We start from the raw sequence: 12,576 nt of genomic DNA, 5'->3' as shown, positions 1-12,576 counted from the left end.
TTCTCTGAACAGACTTGGTCCCAAAGGAATTAACTCTGTCTCAGATCCCTGGTCAGAGTCCAAGTCTCACATCCATAGAGCAAGACTGGAAGCACCAAGGACCTGAAGACTCAGACTTTTGTCCTCCCGCACAGGTACCGGCAGTGCCACACCCCATGATCCAGTGAATCCATGACTCCCCAGGTCCGACCCAGATGTCTATTGACCTCTGGTTCACAGTGAGCAGAAACATGAATATCACTGCCAAGGAAAGTGAATCTCTCCTTAACATCCTCAAGACAAAGAGGTACATTCAAGATAGCAGCATCCAAGATGTCAATTGAAGTTATAAAGTGGCAGTACTAATTATGTACTCTTATTAATTATGTAACACACCAGTACACAAACGCCACACAAAATACACCACACGAAACTGCACAAACACCAGAAAAAACACACCACACAAAACAAGTTCTGGTGATTGCCTGCAATCTCTGATCGCTCTTTTTCTTGTTTATTTTGTCCTAATGTGGATCGCTCACTACGCTCGGCTCTCCACAGTCATTGCAGAGATGTACGTCACAGATTTGCTGTGTTGGCTTGATTGACACCAATCATAATACAAACATTTATTTTTTACAAATTTATTTGTAATAATGATTATATTATATTTATTTGAAATATATTTGTTATATAAAAGGGTTCAAGTGGTCTAAATGGTCCAAGGTCTCGGCTGTCTAATCTGTCTGAAGGGAGTCAGGGGTCGAAATGGTGTTAAGGTCGAAGTGGTATAAATGGTTTTAGGAGTCTAAATGGTGTTAAGGTCTAAGGGGTCTGAAGGATCTTAGCGGTCTTTTGGGTCCTCAGGGTGTTTTGGTTCCTCTGGGTCTTTGGTGTCTTTTGGGTCTTCTGGTTCTTTGGTGTCTTTTGGGTCCTTGGGAGTTTGGGGTCATCTGGGTATTTTGGGTCTTCAGTGACTTTTGGGTCTTTTGGGTCCACATGGACTTTTTGGGTCTTTGGGATATTTTGGGGTATTTTTTGTATACATTGTCGAGGCTCGTATAAGAGCTAACACACAGAATGTATAACAAAGGGAGCAGGAGACAAGAGGGGTGGGAGAGGGAAGCACAAAACAGTGGGGAACAGAGACATTGGAAGATTTGTGGAAGGGAGAGGGATGGGGCAGGCTACACAGGGTAAACAAGATGGACACTATAGGGACTTTCAGAAAGGAAAGCAGGGAATTTGAAGGAGGTTCATTTTGGGTGGATTAATGGGGGTATAACAGATCAAGGTTTTGCATGGGGGAAGATAAGAGATGGCGGTGAACAGCTGTTTTGAGGACCTGGAGGGAAGAGTGGGATTGAGTTGAAAAGAGTGTGGGAGAGTTTGTTCCAGAGGTGGGGAAAAAGAGGAATTTAAGAGTGAAATTGAGTCGTAATTCTTTATTTTGGTAGTTTCATCAGAAACGGGTTGCTGATGCACCTTGAGTCTCCTGCGGAAATATGGGGGGGGGGAGCAGATCACAGACAGAGCAGGAGGGCGAGGCCAGAGAGGAGATGGTAGAAGACAGAAGGACCATCACCCTGCCTGTGATGAGGCGAGAGAATGAAACACCCAAAGACTCAGCTTCATCGCGGGAGATACCAATGATCTTCAATGCGTTGGTATCCACAGCATGAAGTCGAAAAAGGTGAGGGGTGGGAACACCAACCTAGAGAGAAGAGCAGTACTCCATCAGGCTGCAGACGAAAGCTTGGTTTGTGGTCAGGAACTCAGGTTTGCCAAGGAAGGACATTGCACGACGGAGGATGCCCAGACTGGCTTTGGAGGCCAGCTGGGAAATTTGATTTCCCAGGAAAGATCATGGCAGATAGTGAGACCCAGAAGCTTGAATAAAAGGATGTTTTCAAGAGGATTGTTGAGAAAGTAGATTGGGGGGGGGGGATTTCCAGATAGTTCTTCAAGAGAGACATCCTTGGATACCATAGGAAGAGAGTTTGTTGAGCAGGGCAGGGTGCCAGACCATATCGAAAGCTTGCGATGTGTCTGTGGATATGGCTCTGATTTAATGTTTGGTATATAGGATCTCTATCCATTGTTGGGAAAGCAGAAGTAGCAAGTCCAAGGTTGAGTGACCTGGTCTGAATCCAAATTGATGGTCGGAAATCAAGCCATTGGAGAAAAGGAAGGATTTGATGTCGGAAGCAATGATGGATTCCATGACCTTGCTGATGATTGGTGGAAGGCTGATTGGTCTGTAGTTGCAACGGTCTGTTTTTGCACCATTTTTATGCAGAGCAGTAATGTTTGCTGATTTTAAAGCAGATGGCAGATCATCTTGAGCAAATGAGAGGGTGAATAGAGCAGAGAGAGGGTGAGCAAGAGCAGCAGAGCAGGTTTGTGGGACATGTGGGCTGATGCCGTCTGGACCGGTTGCAGAATCTGAGTCGAGGTTTGACAGCAAGCTCTCCACCTTGTCAGGAGGAAAGGACACATAGTTCAGGAACAGCTGGGTGCGACTCGTGAAGGTGTGCTCAGAAATTGATGGGTTTGGGACACAATATTTCGATGCAAACACAGAGTTTAGGTGTTCAGCCTTTTCATGTGCAGTCATGGGGTAATCATGCTGGAGAAAGAAGGAAAGTGAAGCATTTTAACACGTTATAAAGTTTTTAAAGGAAGAATTTTTAGCTCTCATACGAGCTTCACCATATCTGACATGGTGTTGACTTAGTGGTTAGGGTGGTGGCTTGGGATCCGAGGGTCCTGAGTTCAAGTCCTGTTGGCTGCTGAATTAACACCAGGAGGTTGACTCAGCCTCGTGCCCAAACAAAATGATAGCTACCTGGCAGCCAAACTTGGCCTCCTCCTGATTGGCTGAATGGCCTCCTCCTGGGCCAAATTTTCCTTTACTTGTAATTGCACACAAAAAAAAAAGAAAAAGTGTATTCTTCAATGAAGATATTCAATAGGACAATGCAAAATAAAAGCAAAGAGCAAAGTGAGAGGTAAAGAAATGAAAAGAAAAGAGGAACAGGAAGTAAAGAAAGAGGACCAGGAAGTACAAGTAGAAGGTGGAATGGCATTGTGTTTTGGAGTGAAAGTTTATTATATATATATATATATATATATATATATATATATATATATATATATATATATATTTTTTGTTTTGTTTTTTGAAGCAAGAAGGAATAGAATGACATTGAAGAGAGGCAGAAAGGACAAATTTTGAGGGAAACAAATTTAAAAAACAAGAAACAAAACGACAAACATCCTCAAATCTGAGACTAGCTCCTGGCCATCCTGGGAGTATGCCTGGGCTACATGAAAAACAAATTCACCAATATCGACAACAAGGTATGGAAAACTTTTGATGACAATACAAACAGCAAACATGGACAAAGCTGTAGATGCAGCGTACACATGCAGCAATTGCAAACCACAACACTGTTAAAATAATGGAAGTTTACAATCATGGGCATTCACTATAATCAGCCTGAGAATAAAACCTAGACTAGACAGCTCAAGGATGAGTCTTCTACCTCTTAGCTATTTTGCCTGTCTCAATTTTTGTATTTGCTTTAATGAAACTAATTTTCCTTCGACGAGCATTGCCTTGTGGCTAACATTTATCCATTAGCTACAGTATATTGGTGTGCAGAGTGGGATTTGTATCTCAGAGGAGATACTTTCAGCATCTGGAAATTTCAAATCTCAGCGTGCTTCACATGGTCGTACAAAATAATTCTGAAGATTATGCACGAGGAATAACAACTCCTGCTGACAGTCTACACTCATTTTGGTTTTCACAGCCTCATGTTTCATCATATGTTCTACATTTGAGCAACTCTTTTTTTTTTAATCCTCCTCCACACATTGGTCTACAACATAATTTCCATAAAATAATAAAACAATCATAGGAACATCAGGTAAATATGAAAAATACTTGCTTTTCAGCAATTTCACGCAGGAGCGTATATTTCCTTCTCGTCATGCTCCGCGGTAATAATGAGATGAGTCGAACATTATTACATCAAATGTAAAAGCTGTTTTAATTCCAATGACAGATATTATCTCAACTTACTGATTAGCAACATCCACATTTAAAATAGACGAAAAGGAAGAAAAATAATGAAGTGGTCCACAAAAAAAGGCTTGCATGCCATATTTCGATTATTCTTGAGCAGAGACTCGGACCCTTTCTGGATGGAATTCATAAAAGCACAATGAAAGCGGTTATCATCCAAAGGGAAATTGGAACTATCAAAGGGAAGTTAAATAATGGGATGATTCAATATCTTAATATTCATTTATTAACCGCTTTATCTTGATGTGCAATACAAGAATGCATTGTTTCTGTGATCAATTGTGCCAAAGTTGTTTAATTAGGATCAGATTCCTCCTGAATTGTGTATTGTTTTGGCCTCATTGTAACTATAAACTATGCTTCTGATATTGTGTGTTTGAGGTATTCCACCATGTAATGTGCTTTCAGGTAATTGTCTCATCTTAATTCACTTCTGGATTGTACTAGGTTGGTTCAATGACTAAATAAAGTTTCTTATTCCAAGGATTATAATGGAGATATAATCACAATGTTTGCATCAATTTGCAACTTAATCACCAGCAACACAAATACCCTTTATCCAAAAAAGAGCCTGTGTGCCTGCAGTGATTAAAGTTTTCTCATTCATACACTTGTCCGAAGTTCCTTGCGGCAAGTTGCATCATTTCTGGAAGTGTGACCGTACTGCTGATGCAGAGACTGGTGTGGGTTTTGGCTGGGATTTGGAATTTTGTCAGGCTGTCGGCACAGGATCGTCAACTCTTTTTGAAAGGCACCATGGGATCTGTAATGCCCAACAGCATCCAAAGCAAACAACGGACAGATCACTGGATTAAAGTCCTATCCAACGGACATCATAGTCATTGATGCCACACCCAGGCTGTGAATCACCGAAGTGATATTTTCAGGTCATACCCGGAATCGAACCTCGACGAGATAGAGTAGGCGAGAAGCCTACTCTGAGACTTTATGCCAACCTAATAAAGATTGATGATGGTGTTTTGTCGAGTTTTGCACCAATCTTTACCCTTATTCATCAATGGTAAAAAAATACTGACCTCACACAAAACCTTTAAGGAACCTGAACAGGTGAAAATCTGATGGCGATCTGATCTCGGATTAAAGAAGAGTGTATATAGGAGAACCTCACAACCTAATTTCCTTCTGCTTCGACTGTCAGTTTAACGATGAAATTTCGGTCTCACCTTCTGATCTAAAACATGAGAATAAATGGCACTTAACCGTTGTGCTTCTTACAGAAACAGATTTCATTACTGGGCCCTTCGTGTTCCAAAACAATGACCATCAACTTTCCCAAAACCAAGGTTCTTTAATGATCGATCAATGTCCAGCCGACAGCCAGGCAGAGTCCAAATTTGAGTTTATGGACAAATACAAGGAACTTAAATGCAAGAGGAGGCCATTTGCCAAATCATGCCGGCACTATATCAACACTATATTGATCCAATGTATTAGTTTATCGACTCAATTTTTCCGGAGGTGGGGGATGAGCTGGGGTGGAGGATGATTGGGGGTGTGGGGAGGTTTAATGTAATGGGTACCAGGATGCAAGTGCCACACCAGCTCTTGCTGCATGCATCCTAACCAAGAGGAAATGCATGCCACACATTAACCTGTCTGTGGTACACAAAACAGTTCTGAGGGTAGCCAGGAACAATTTAAATTTGCAAAAGGCTCCTCTGGCTAAACAGTTGAAAGGGCTCCACACACATCAACCACAGAGCCAATTCGAAATATCATCATGTTAAGTCAATATCTTTGCTTTTTGATGCGTTGATTGAATTTAGATTAGTAATGATTTTATTTAGCTGGTGGAGAGATAGCGATTTGATATCTGACCTGGGCTCAATTCCTGGCCAAACGATAAATACAGTACACTACAGTACAGTACTGTATGATACAGTAGAACATTCATTTTGCATGCTATTAATTTATGATGAAGAAGGCATGCCTTACTGGGTGGGCCAAATGCTACTGCAAGACATCAGCAAACAAACTGTTAAAGCAGCTGTTAAAATGACCGTTTCCTGCACTAAACTGTTAAACCACTGTGACTTATAGAGCCAGTGATTTTCCGTTTCCATATAAATCAAATTCCGTTTCAGAAATTAGATTACATTTTGTGTTCTCTCCAAGTATTGCGGGGGGTAGAGAGGGTCGAGAGCTGGTGGAGCTCGTGGTGAGGAATGGGATGGCTATAGCTGGTTCATTCTTTCAAAAGCGGGAAAGCCACAAGATTGCTGATCGGAGTGGAAAGCATAGAACAGAATTTGATTTGGTGGTGGTAAGGAAGCGACAGTTGTGGAGGGTTAAGAATTGTAAGGCAGTGGTGGGAGAGCATGTTACCACCTAGCACAAGCCTGTGGTGTTTGTGATATGGATGGAGAAAAGGAGGGAGGTTGAGAGCAGGGGCAAAAGGTTATTATGTGGGGGAAGTGTAGGGGCAATGTCATCATGGAGTACAAGGAGAGGATGAGCGCCAGCTATGAGCAACTTAGTGAAAAAGTGGAAGGTTTAGAGGAGGAGTGGAAGAAGTATGGAGAGATGTTTAGGGGAATTGCAGAAGTTTTGTATAGAAGGACGTCAGGAAAGGGTGCATCATCAAGGGATAGAAACCATGTCTGGTGAATGATGGCGGTAACGAAGACAGTTGGTAAAAATAGGGAGGTTTTGAAGAGGATAGAGAAGATCAAGGATCGAGGGAGGCAATCAGATGCAGGGTTAATGCAACTGTATGGGCAAAAGAAGAAAGCCACAAGGAGAGTGGTGGATAAGGCGAGGAATGATATGGAAGAAGAAGGGTACAACAAGTTGGAAGAGGATGTTGGGAAGAAGATGGTTTGCAAATTGGCTCATGGCAGGGATGAGCATAGTAAGAACATGAAGAGGGACGATGATTAAGGATGGTGGTGGGAGATTAGTGACAGAGAGGGGGGAGTATTGAAGGTGTAGGAAGGATATTTCAAGGAGTTGTTGAACCAGGGAGGAAGCAATGGCGAGCTGGAACTACTGTGCTATATCAAGGGGAAAGTAGAGTTGATGGAGATCACAGAGGAGGGGGTGCAGACAGCATTTTAGAGGTTGAAGAAGGGAAGAGTGACAGCCATTGATGAATTGTGTAGAGATGATAATTGCAGCGGAAGACATTCGAATCGGTTGGAAGAAGAGGCTTTTGAATCTATGTATGAGAGAGGGTTCAATTCCAGAGGATTGGAGGTCAGGGTTAATTGTGTCAATATGGAAGGGGAAAGGCAATGTTCAAGATCCATGGAAGTACAGGGCCATTACACTCCTAAGTAACGTCATGAAGGTGCTGGAGATTATTCTGGATGGGAGGATATGAAAGAGTGTGGAGATGGAGATCAGAGAAGAGCAGCAGGGGGTTAGAATGGGTTGGGGGACAACAGATGGGATGTTCATATTGAGACAGCTGGTGGAGAAGAGGTTGAAGGTACAAGGTGAGATGGCATTGGGATTTGTGGACGTGGAGAAGGTCTACAACATGATTCAGAGATGGTGATGATGACAATAAAATGGAAAGGAGTGCCGGAAGCACAAGTCAGTTTGGTGGAAAGGATGAACAAGGGAATTAAGGGAAGAGATTTGGTTGGTCATGGGATGTCTGAGGAGTTCAGTGTGATCATTGGTTTGAGGCAGAGAAGTGCTCTCAGCACACTCATATTTATCATGGTGATAGAGCTGGTAAACATGAAGGTAAACATGAGTGGTAGTATGGAGAGGATGGTGCATGCGGACAATCTAGCAGTTGTGGTGGAGAGTGGGCGGGAGATGCGGGAAGTTCTGGGGGAGTGGAAGGAGGCATTTGGGAAGCATGGGCTGAAGATGTGTATGGAGAAGACAGAGATGATGTGGGTCGGGTATCAGAGAAAACAAATAAATATGAGGTCAGATGGGAGAGAGATCAAGTAGGGAAATAGGTTTGAGTATCTGGGATAAACAGTGACCGGGGATGGTAAGTCTGAGGAAGAGGTGTGGAGGAGGATTTAGGTGGGTGCGAGATTGGTATGCAGATGAATTTGATGGGGAGATTGGTGAAGTGCTGGCTGAGATGGGCTGAACACTTGGTAAGAATGGGGGAAGAGTGAATGGCAAAGGGAGCAGATAGGTTGAGGGAGCAAGGTAGGAGGAAAATAGAGAGACGACGGTTGAGATGGGAAGATTGTGTGAGGAGGGATATCAGTAAGGTAGGAGTGGTTGGTGAGTGGAGAGGGTTGGCTGAGGACAGAGGGAGTGGAGGGGTATTGTGGACAAGGCAGGGCAGAAGCATGGTGCCATTCGACCTCACTCCTAATATATGGAAGAGGAGAAGAAGGTTTCGATTCTCTCCAAGTCTCCTCCCCTGACTATTCCAAAGGGGTGGGTTTAAGCAAGCCTCACCAAACTGAATGTCTCCATCCATCCTCCTTGGCATGCATTTCGTCACAGGGCAACACAAAAATGCAGGAATGAATAAAACGATTATTTCTTTTGATGCTCTATGTACTTAATATGGGCAGTGTCATCTGTTTTTCAATTATTTTCAAACAAAGAGCTTGCATTTGTATTCAACTTGCCAGGACAAAGCAATCTCTCTTTATATCCAGATAAAACATGTTTTGAATGTATAATATTTATATATATATATATATATATATATATATATATATATATGTATGTATATATATATATATATATATATATATATATATATATATATATATATATATATATATATATATTCAGATGCATCTCCTGACTGTTATGATGAGCATCACCGCGGATTATGTCTCACACCGTAAAACCATATTATCCGCAAAGAACAACGATCCATCTGCCACCCAGATGATTGTTCCTGCTTATGCAAAACATTCAACCATAAGGCACATGATGCGGTTGGCAGGTCGATCAAATCATCTGGAATGTGACAAGCACTCCCCCGATCTTCACTGGACATCCGGAATTTCACTCCAATCCGGAAGCCTCGGCCTGACAACTCTGTCAAACAGACAAAGATTGCATGGTCAACATCAGTTAAACGTTAAATGGAGCCGCCTATCCAGATTTTGGGCTTGCTTGCCTCTTTTGAAGGTGCTTTTTTATCCAAAATAAGAGGTAAAACAAGTAGTGGAACATTCAAGGTACACTGACTGCTCCCATGTCAAATAAATAAATAACAAATCATCCAGCACGTGACATCACCGGGGCGCCTTCGGCGCCTGGTGATGCCACCTTGCAGCACATGGAGAAGGAATTTGGAGGCAGCAGTGTACAATAATTGATTGATTTAATTGATTAATTGCATAAATAAATAAATAATAATCGTAAAATAATTTCTTAATTGACGAACAGCACGACAAAACCACCACTGTTTCATCCGAATATGTGACTTTTTGAAAATTAAATAATTAATCGAAAAATTAAATAAGTAAATGATTAATCAATAAATTAAAAATGCTCTTTATAGCCCAATCACTTGGTCACTGTCATGTCCAAATATCAGCTACCAAGCTCAAAATGTTCCTGAGATATTGCCAGGATGAGAAATAAAATAAATAAGTCATTAATGAATCAATACCAATTCAGTAATTAATCAATTAATTGATTAATCAAAAAATACAAAAGCGTTTTGTGCCAAAGCACATCTTCACTTTTGTCCCCAAATTTCAGTTTCCAAGCTCCAAGGATGGCTGAGATATCACACGGACAAACAAACAAACAAGAAAGAACACGATGTAAAAACTGAGTACTCCCTTCCTTCGGTGCCCGGTGATGACATCATGCATCACCGAGATATGGAATTGGGAGGGAGCGGTGTACAAAAACCAAAATATTTAAAAAGCTTGGGACATGCACCTTGACCCCATGGCCAAAGTGCACAGTCCTGCAAGACTGTCCCATTGGCATACGCATGCCCCTCAGCCCAAAGGCTGAAGCACATGGTCAAACAAACACACACACACATCCTAAGCCCAAAGGGCCAGAGTGCATGGTCATACAATTGGATCCCTCCATTTGAGTGAGTCCCCATGACTTCAACCGCATACCGTCCTGAATTTGGGCTTGTTTGCTCTCATCAGGATGGCATACTGAAAAATGTCTAACTAATGATGACCACATTAGTCGTTTAGACATCAGACACATCTTCTGACAGTTATGGTGAGCATCGCCGTGGATTATGTCTCACATGGTAAAAACGCATAATCCACAAAGAACAACCGTCTGTCTGCCATCCAGACAATTGTTCCCGCGAATGCAAACCATTCGACCAGAAGGCACGGACAGACTGAGACAAAATTAGAACAGAAACGTGGTTTGAGCCATCTTATTCGGAAATCTCTCATGAGCAATACATTAAAAGTCTAGAAAAGTCGATGCAGTGGAAGGTGCCAAATTTGCATGAATCCAAAATGGCCAACAACAGCAACGATTTTCACCAATTTCAAAATTACAGCATTTACTCCATAACTTTCGAATGCAACATCGTAGAAAGTCGCAACTGGTATCAAACTCATCAGATGATCAGCCAATAAATTTTGTATTTGACACTTTGACCTTCAACCTATAGGTCAAGGTCATCAAAAAAGTCAAAGATCTAACACGAGTCGAAATTGGTCTCCAAATCATCATGAGATCATGGTCAACAACTTTTTATTTGACACTTTGACCGCCTTCAAGGTAAAAAAATCAAACGCTGATGTGGGCTGACGAGACTATGGCATTCTTGCAATACTTGTTCACCACTTGTGTTACTTCTCACAAGACCATAGTAATAAAGAAAATTAAAATATAAAACATTACCTTCTTATTATTTCAACTGTAGAGTTTGCTCCTATAGTCATCTGGGAAATCAGCACCATTTCCATGAAAAACACAAAATAATCAACATACATTTCTGTATGATTGATGAGAAGATTAAAATGGCCAGATTTTCCATGATCAAAGTTGACCCAATGACTATTCATGGAATTATTACGTCTTAACATTACTCATTTAGCATTTCGTTCTTCTAGCATGTCGTTAACAGACAAAAGGGATGAATTAGTGAAACGGATACCCTTGCACTCTCCACAAGCAGCTGAACGGGCCAGTCCATGTTTCTTGCAGGTGCACCTTCAAGTATCACAATCTGTCTTACAGCTGCACCTAACTACACTCAGCTGATCTTCTGGAGCCAGCGGAAAGTCTGTCATTCGTAGCTCAAGGCGATTCTGCACATGACACCATCCCCATTCCTCTGAATCCAAATGGTTAATGTCACGATCCACTGCTGAACTTGATAATATACCCAAGCGCTGTGATAGGAGGCAGCCCCTGCTGAAGGTGGCAGAGTACGCACCTGCACACTCATATACCTATTTGCCATCTTCTCAGTTAAACATCTGTAACATAATGTATCCAAACCCTCACCTGGACGGCCTCCATACAAACTAGCATTGGCCTTCTCATCAGCAAAAATGATCTCCTCTTGAGAAGATCTCCTCCTCCACAAATGATCTCCTCCTCCACAAATGATCTCCTCCTCCACAAATGATCTCCTCCTCCACAAATGATCTCCTCCTCCACAAATGATCTCCTCCTCCACAAATGATCTCCTCCTCCACAAATTATCTCCTCCTCCACAAATGATCTGCTCCTGAGAAGATCTCTTACTGAACAAATGATCTCCTCCACCACAAATGATCTCCATCAGCACAAATGATCTCCATCACTGCAAAATACTTCAGCTTATTCTTTGAAATCTGGATCACTGGTTAATTTCTAGACTGCTAGGCCCTTCCCAATGCCAAACATATGTGATGCTGTATGGCATCCAGTAACTACATGTAAAAACTGGCAACAAGTGGCACATTTGTTGATCCAATGTATTTTGTAACCAACGTATAAAACTGGCAACAAGTGGCACATTTGTTGATCCAATGTATTTTGTAACCAACGTATGTTCCATGTTCGCAGTGACTTTGTGCTCTTCTTCCCTTCAGACCGAAAGAACAGACCGGTCGAGTTGGGATTTGCATGGACACAGCGCAACACTAAGAGATCCGTATCTTCTTCTACGAGAGTAGTTGGATATTTTGCAGCAGAGTCGACTGCTCCCTGTGCGATAAGTACTAAGTCAGCATCGCCTTCTATGTGGATTGTCTCCATTCCATTTTCGACCAAATTCTCACTCGGGATGCAGATGAATTTCTGCTTGTTACCGCAGTTTGTCAGGAAGTGTTTTCTTCACTTTTAGTGACATGCTCTCAACAAAGTTCACTTTTGCTCCAACAACACATTTTGATCTTCCTGGATGTGCAGTGTCTTTTGTAGATTGTACTTGCGTTGAGTGTAATCGATGTGGAGATATCATCAGAAGTTGCATCCTTTTCCCAGGAAAGGCATTGGAGAAGTGAACCACCAACACGAACGAAGCACATTCCTTTTGCTTCTGGTGCCGACATTTCAGTTCCTCGACATACAGTCCAAATTTAATCTGCAAGTACTGGCTTGTTGGCCTCTCGGAG

This window comes from Eptatretus burgeri, chromosome 18 (assembly GCF_056783735.1).
Source record: "Eptatretus burgeri isolate ZD-2024b chromosome 18, Ebu_testis_v1, whole genome shotgun sequence".
Lineage (NCBI taxonomy): Eukaryota > Metazoa > Chordata > Myxini > Myxiniformes > Myxinidae > Eptatretus > Eptatretus burgeri.
Note: the sequence above shows the minus strand (reverse complement) of the source record.